Below are 8,957 nucleotides of genomic sequence, written 5' to 3' on the forward strand. Positions count from 1 at the left end.
GATCTTCCAAAGGGGAGTAGTCTGGTATATCTTCACATTCAGGAAATACCGCCATTGAAGCATGTCTAATTTGTAGATACCGAAAAACTTCGCTAGGCACCAGTTGATACGTTTTCTGTAGCTCTGCAAATCGAAGGATCTTTCCCTTCTTAATCAGATCTCCTACAGTTGAGATATCAATCATGTGCCATTTGTCAAACCCTGGATGGTGAAAGAGCATGCCGAGCTTTTGTGTATACCATAGCGGCGTCATATTAGTGAGTCTATTTGTCCAACCCAGGCGGGAATTAGCCATCCACCAAATCTGCAGCGTGTGTTGGGTGGGTCCTACAAACTTCTTTCTCCGTGAGGGTGAATAAAGCGCCCAGAGATAACCCGCCCTGTCCATTTGGTATCTATCTAAGGCACACGCCGGATCATCCGGTCGGGTATACTTCCATTAATTCACTGTAGCCAATACAATCGAACATCAGGCAGCGCAATGCATCCATCGTACCACCCCTTCGTTAACTTTTTAAGCGCTATTCTAGGAGCCCTTCTGTCCCATAGTAGTGTACGTATCTCCCCTTCCACTGCAGCAAAAAAGGTATCAGGAACTTTATTTGGACAATTCTGTAGGATGTATAAAAAACGAGGGAGAGCAAGCATTTTAAAGAGGGCAGCACGCCAAAGCAATGACAACGGCAGGGACCTCCAGTGTTGGACATCCGCTCGCAACCGTGCGAGCAAGGGTGCTAAGTTACTCCTGTAGAAAAGAGCTGGATCTGGCGTGACAAAGATCCCTAGGTATTTAAAACTGTCCTTCGCGATCATCAGAGCGCAATCTTTTGGAAGGCGTGGGACCTGTCCATGGAGCATATATAATACTGACTTGTCCCAGTTGATAGCATAGCCAGAGTACTTTCCAAAATTAATAAAGATGTCTAAAACCACACAAATGGATCCATAAGGGTATGCCAGATATAACACTATGGCGTCGGCATAGAGTGATATTCTGTCCTCACAGTCAGGAGACCATCTCAGCCCTCTGGTCATGACGTCTTTTCGCACCCATGTGGCTAAGGGTTTCAACATCAGCCCAAATAACAACGGTGACAAGGAGCAACCCTGTCTGGTACCTCTATGAAGAGAAAACTGCCTAGATGTATAATTATTCACTCTCACCTGCCCAGATATGTCTGTATATAGCAATCGCACCCATCTCAGGAATTTCGGGCCTAGTCCCGTTCTACCTGAGACCTCAAACATGTAGGACCATTCAATTGAATCAAAGGCCATAGAAGCGTCTAGGGATAATATAGCTGCATCCTCTTCCAGAAATATCTGCCAGGCCAACACATTGTGCAGGCGACGGATATTAAGGGCTGTATTCCTTCCCGGCATAAAACCCGATTGATCGGGGTGCACAAGGGAGGATATCACCATCCCCAAGCGTGTGGTAAGAACTTTCGCCAGTATTTTAGCCTCCACGTTGATTAATGAGATTGGTCTATAGGAACGACAGTCTTCCACCGGTTTGCCTGTTTTATAAATAACAACAATACTCGCCAACCTTTCATCTGGGGGGAGGGCACCTTTTTCCCAGCTTTCCTGATACATGGCCCTCAAATGTGGGACCACCTGTACAGCTGTTGCCTTAAGAAATTCCACCGGCGTACCATTGGGCCCTATCGCCTTCCCGGATTTAATCCGGCCAATGGCTGTTCTAATCTCCTCGTCCGAGAGATCAGCCTCTAGTGACTTCCTATCCTCAACAGACAGGGTAGGCAGCACGCATTCCTCTAAGATCTGATGCGACTCCTCCGCCATGTATACTGCTGAAGGCGAGTACACTTTCTCAAAATGATCAGCAAATGTCTCTGCTATTTCCTCCGGGCAGGACACGATTTCTCCATTTGGCGTCCGTAGTCTAGGTACCCACCTCAAACTCTGCTCCTCCCTTTCCAACCAGGCCAGGGTCTTTCCCGCCCTGTCTCCTAGTTCGTATAATCTATGATGGGTAACCGTCTGTGTCGCTAACATTTGTTCTCGGACCTTTAATTTATATTCCTCCCGTTTCAGCGCCAATGCATGTAGCAACTCCTCCGAGGGGCGGAGCGCATGTTCCGCCTCAAGGTCTTTGAGTGCATCCTCCAACTGTATCAGCATCTCCTGTCTTTTTGATACATATCGCAGTTTCTGCGAGAGAGCATGTCCTTTTATGACTACTTTATATGCCTCCCAGATCGTTTGCGCTGAATCTACGGATCCTAGATTTTCCTCCAAGAAGTAGCCAGTTTGCACACTTAGCTCCTCTCTTATATCAGGGATCTTGAGTAGCCATGGGTTAATGACAATGGTACGGCTCTGCTATTTAGCACCATGTGTAAACTCAATTCCTACAGGGGAGTGATCCGAGAGGCCTCTGGGATATGTCTTGGGCCATCTGAAGTTACATATTGAGGCTGCATATGTTAGAAAATAATCAATCCGGGAGAGGCTGCCATGCACACTGGAGAAACAAGTAAAATCTATAGGGTCATCTTGCAATTCCTGTCCCACATCCATGAGCCCCAATGCTGTGGTGAAGTCTGCCATTAGTTAATTTGGTTGCATAGTTTGTCGTACTGGGCGTCTATCCATTAAGTCATTCATCGTCATATTGTAATCTCCCCCCAGTAGTAAGACTCCATCCGGAAGTTCCGTGAGCACCCAACCTAACTCCGCTAAGGCCGCCTTACCCAATGCTGACGGTAAATACAGAGATACAATATTCAAAGCTGCCCCCTCCCATTGAGCCTCTACTACTGCAAACTTTCCTGCTGCATCTGACCACGTATTGAGTACAATCAAAGGAACATTCTTCCTAACAAGGATACACGTACCTCTGGAGCCAGTAGTGTAATCCGCATTTACCAGGAGCTTATATCCCCACCTATTTAGGGCCTTACTTTTGTTGCCAACAAAGTGAGTTTTCTGTAGGAGAACCAGGTCCGAGGACTGTCTTTTCAGATATTGTTGAACTATCCCTCTCTTAATTTTATCTCCCAGCCCATTAACATTCCAGGTGAGTACAGAGAGCGTTGATTCACGATCGACTACCATTGGTCAAGAATACAGGCATCCCATTGTAGGTCGAATATAAGGTTAACATTATCATAAGCATCATGTATAGAACAAAATCAACATCAGCTACCATTCTGTCATTAACATTTGAACATAGAAAAATGAATCGATTTAGCAATGTAGAATCACCACAAAGTAATGTTGTAACTTTAAACCCTACCAATAAGTCAATCCAATAAGTCAATGTTGTCACAGCAACAGCAATTTCTGTCCCAGTCCCCTTCCTCCCCCCAATCCCTCTAACTCCACCCCCACCCTGCTACCCTGCTTGTGGATTCAGAACTACCCACCCCCAAACTTGACAGAGTGCCTCTTACCCCAATAAACATGCTAAAAACGCAGGAGGAACCAACCCTCCCCCATCCACGGCCACTTCAAAACTTGCTATGTATATCCCCCACCATCCTTTCCAGAACGAAGGTCAAGCAGTAGCATATCACATCAATCTATTCATGACACATTACATATCATTTACCCCGAGCATCTTAATAAGCAGTTGCATTACTAATATCAACCCACATCATCACACCCCCCCTTAGGTCCTCTACTTGCGCAACTTATGTAGAGAGGGAAGTCCCAGGTCAGTCCAAGGACGGATTAGTCCTGCTCTTCCAGTCTGCCCGATTCCAAGGTCGCCTCCTCAATCGGCATGTCTGTATGATTGTCTTTTCTGCATCTGCCAGGCCGATTCCTCCTCCGATTTCCCACTGTTGTCCATCCCTCCATCCAGTCCCAAACTGCCTCCGGAGAGTCGAAGAACCAAGTTTTCCCATCCAATCCACCCTCAGTCGCGCAGGGAAGAGCATCGAATATTTCACTTCACAATCCCTTAGTTCCCGCTTCACCACCTGAAAACTACGTCTCTGGGCCTGAACTTTGGCCGTAAAATCAGAAAGAACTGCACTTCGTAGTTGTCTATTTTCAGCAGAGGAGCAGACCTGGATGTTTGCAATATGATATCTTTGTCACAATAGTTAAATAGTTAGTCAAAGGGGAAATCCCTGGAGTCAACTAGTCCACTAATCACTATAGGCCTTTCTTGTTGTAAAAGGAAAGGTCACAATATGCCATGGGTATTCGGACAAACATAAAAATAGGTTTCCACAAAGAAATAATCTTGTTTACAATCTAGATTTATTAAAATTACATTTAAATAAACAATAAAAACAAGATAAATTCATACAATTCTTCCGAGACAATTAAAATCCAAGATTAAGTATCTTGGAGGGATAAAAATGATTATTCAACAGTATTACACAAACAAAATATTACGGTACACGATAAATGGAAAGACAATCAAAATATGTTCACAATAAACAACAGACTAAACATAATCACAACAAACCCCTCACGTATAAGTGGCCCACTTGATATCTCTGCCACTGTACTTCACTTGATCCAATGGCCGTGGACAATTTGGTTACTCTAAAGCTTTAGTGGAAAGATGTGATACCCATCTAAAGTTTTACCCGGCCCTAACTGGATTCTTTTAGACCAAACAGTGCGTCGACGCGTTTCGGTGCTTAACACTTGATATCGTGGCACCTTCCTCAGGACTTCTTATTTCTGGGGTTTCAGGGAACGGATGGATACACCGTATCCTCGGGACCGTGTAGGAAACGTTCCTAGATGGATCGAGTGAAGGAACGAGGCAGAAGCTAACAAACAGCGCTAACCCGAACACATCCAGTTCAGGAGTAGACCTACGACTTTATATGCCCGTTCTAAGTACGTTTTAAAAACATTTGAGATATACGACAAGTGGGCAACCGCCTGATAAACAAAAAACCAAGGAACCCCATCAAAAGGAGCTCCCTTTACAGGAGAGAGTTTTTTTAATTAACAGAAGGCTCCAAGAACTACATCTGTAGTATCAATAAGTGATACTTCAAATAGACCCCATCTAGGAACGTTTCCTACACGGTCCCGAGGATATGGTGTATCCATCCGTTCCCTGAAACCCCAGAAATAAGAAGTCCTGAGGAAGGTGCCACGATATCAAGTGTTAAGCACCGAAACGCGTCGACGCACTGTTTGGTCTAAAATAATCCAGTTAGGGCCGGGTAAAACTTTAGATGGGTATCACATCTTTCCACTAAAGCTTTAGAGTAACCAAATTGTCCACGGCCATTGGATCAAGTGAAGTACAGTGGCAGAGATATCAAGTGAGCCACTTATACGTGAGGGGTTTGTTGTGATTATGTTTAGTCTGTTGTTTATTGTGAACATATTTTGATTGTCTTTCCATTTATCGTGTACCGTAATATTTTGTTTGTGTAATACTGTTGAATAATCATTTTTATCCCTCCAAGATACTTAATCTTGGATTTTAATTGTCTCGGAAGAATTGTATGAATTTATCTTGTTTTTATTGTTTATTTAAATGTAATTTTAATAAATCTAGATTGTAAACAAGATTATTTCTTTGTGGAAACCTATTTTTATGTTTGTCCGAATACCCATGGCATATTGTGACCTTTCCTTTTACAACAAGAAAGGCCTATAGTGATTAGTGGACTAGTTGACTCCAGGGATTTCCCCTTTGACTAACTGTCTTCCTACCCTGTTCCCTGGTGAAAGTGGGGTACCCTCTCTTTTTTGAAAACAATAGTTAAATACCCTGGCAATCAGCGGCCTCGGGGCGCACCCACCTTAGGTCTACCTACCGGCACTCTGTGAGCACGTTCTATAGTGAAGTAGTTAGACAGCGACTTCGACTTCAGATGTTTTGTAATTAATTCTTCAACATATAGGTCCGCAGCTGGCCCCTCCGTCTTTTCCGGGACACCTAGTATTCAAATGCTATTACGGCGGGCCCTGCCTTCATAATCATCCAGTTGCTGCTCCATCCTGTTCTGCTGTTTCTTCATCTCAAGCATTTGATTCTGTAATTCCGAGGTGTCCGTCTGTAGGGCGTTCATCACTATTTTTAGCTCTTTCACCTTCTCATCCTTTTTTCTTAAATCTGCTCTCAGTAGCAATACCTCTACTGTAACTTAGTCTACCGAGGTGCGTACTCCACAATTCACCGCCATAATATCAGTGAGAGTCGGTTCCTTTCCTTGCAACTGGCCCACTCCGGGACTCTCCTTTTCCGGTCTAGGCGACTCGTTTTTTTCTCCACTTTTAGCCCAGGCAAATTTTTCCAGTTGTTTGTGGGCATTGGTCCTCGACCCTTTACCCCCTGCCGCCATTGTTGGAGGGGTCTCAGGACTCACACAGTCAATAGGGCAGGTAGCATTATTGTATGTGGCTTTGATGGGCTATCTCTCCGCTCGTGGTCTCGTGGTCCCCTTCTCTCACTCCACTACGCGCGGCTTCCCGACAGTGGGATCCCCTGCCCTCCACCAATTGCCCTTGAGGCACGTCAATCTCTTTCCCCCGTGTCGCAATATCTTATGGCCTAATCGCCACACAGGGTGTCGCACAGGCCCAAAAGTGTTCCGCCTCCAGGCGCAGCTATCACCACTAGCGCACACCCCTGTGAGCTAGTCAGGCCTGCCTTAACCAGCTTCAATACATTTCGGTAGGTATCTGCCGGGGGGGGTTCAGCGCCCCAGTTTATCCTTACTTCGTCTTGGCCTTGCCCCTCAATGTCCCACATGTAGGTCCACAGGCCTGATCTTTAATTTTGCACCACCCGGCGCTTCCACCGCCTCTGCCTGGGGGAAGGAGGGGGGAGGGGAGGCATGTCCCAGAAGTGACCTTCGCCTCTATTTACCCTCGTCCCCTCATGTCGATGTCTTTCGCCTGATTCCGCTTCTGCACCTGGAGCGTTGCGGGCGGCCTCCCGTGTGTCAGCGTATCTGCCCAAAGCCAAGAAGCTCGCGTTTGGTGGCAGCCGCTTCCGCTCCCCAGACACTCAGTCACGTCCTCACCAGCTCTACCACTTCTCATCACCTGATGATGCAGGACATTGCAAGTCTATGGGCGAATAGGGCTGGGGGCGGGAGGGGAACCCGTACCCCTGTCAATATCTGCAACCTCTTCCCCAGCGCTGATCAAATGCCGCATGAAGGCCTCAAAGCCGGGGACTCGAGTATCTCAGTCCCCAGCACTGCAACCAGGCTAGCGTCGCTCTGCAGCGCGGTGGGGATGTACGGCACACAATGTCCCCTCCGCTGGCCCCCTCCACCATAATTACGTCTCCGATCTGGTGTGCCCCACTCCGCTGAGGGTCACGCTGGAGCGACAGCCCAGGCCGAGTTCCGCTCCGTTTAGGCGAGCGCCGCCATGTTAGATCCTCTCCCTCCTCCAGCCAAGCTCACTCCGCATCTCCGATTCCCCTCGAGGGTCGCACAACCAAGGACTGCAGCAGGGGGGTGTGGTAGGAGGACGACGTCACCAACTTCCACCCTCGATGCTCGGGTCTGGACGGTGGGAAAGCTGCTATATTGCCGTGGACGGGCGAGAGCTCTTTTAGGCAGCAGCCATCTCTCTTGGCCACTAGCCACTCCCCCTCTATCCAACCTTTTTAAACACCACTCACGTCACGTCTACACTGTCTTTTAGGACCCTCATACCCACAGAACCATACGGCAAGAAACAAAAAATCTCAGCCAAAGAGCTCCTTTATGGGTGTCCGTCATGTATTGAAGCGCCGACGAGGAGCAAGTCTGTATGATGAAGCACAACACCTAGCTTGCTGGGTGTGTGAGGACTCTAGTTCCGACAAAGGAGGATTTCCCTCTTCCGGCCTCTGTACTTCTCGTCCACCCCTGGGGAACAGCATACTCTTCGTATTACAGATATCCTCAGTAGGACCCATCTGTATACTGCCTCACCATCTTTGACATACAAGATTGGGATTACACAAAAATATTTTCCTTCCTTGAAAAAGCCACTATTACCCTAACAGAATGGAGGAAGGGTATGGTCGGACTCAGCTAAATCCATTACACCCTTGGAGGCAGGGGGAACCTACAAAAAATGCAAAGCCAGCCCTCCATTGGCCCCTGCCTGAACCTTCCTCTGCGTATTGTAAACACTCAGCCTATGTCCATGTTCCCGGGTCACAATCTGATGTATTATCTTTCACTAAAAACGTTCCTAATTGCGTGAAGATCCCTACGGCTGGTACACTGACTTACACTGTTTACCTGCAAAGGGAGGGCTGCTTTGGAAAGACTTAGACATGCTCTTTAATATCATTAGGCCAAAGGACCTGTGGGAATATTGTAAGAAAGAGATTAACTGGCCAGCAACAGAGCTGCAGAGAGCTCCTGACCTGATGAAATATTAAAATATATTTGCAAACTTCTTTTGTCTGCTGGCGACAATAGCCTATTGAGAAAATATTAGCTGCAGCTATATATCGTGCTGATCACCAAGACAGACTTTTAGAAAAGCAAGAAGGGAAACTTAAAAAGGAGAAGGAAAGGCTGATGGTGGCGCCCACTGCATACTACCAAGGGCACTGCATCTGAAATCAGGCAGGAAATGCCGCCAGGTAAGTGCATGGTACAGAAAGCCAGAAGGGTCGAAGCAGAGGCAGAGGACGACTAACGGGGTCTGAAGGCAGACAAGGGTATAACTGTTACTACTGTAACCAGCCTGGTCATTGGTGCAATGTTTGCCACTTGCTGCAAAATATGAACAGAGGAGGTGAGCCAAAGCCATTCAAAGCTGTGGCAGCATCCTATGCTCCTCACTTGACGATTATGTGCCACTTCCCCCACCAGCTCCTGAAGTTGAAGCCCCATTTCCTCCCCAGCCTCCAGCACACCAGCCATCAGCACACATAAGGAATCAGTGGCCTTCAGACCCTGATATAACCGATGGACGCCCGCCCACCCCTCCCCCCCAGTAATCCCCACCACATGAAACATTTCAGGGCTGCAGAAAGGTATCAA

Source organism: Lissotriton vulgaris, chromosome 3_1 (genome assembly GCF_964263255.1).
Source record: "Lissotriton vulgaris chromosome 3_1, aLisVul1.2, whole genome shotgun sequence".
NCBI lineage: Eukaryota > Metazoa > Chordata > Amphibia > Caudata > Salamandridae > Lissotriton > Lissotriton vulgaris.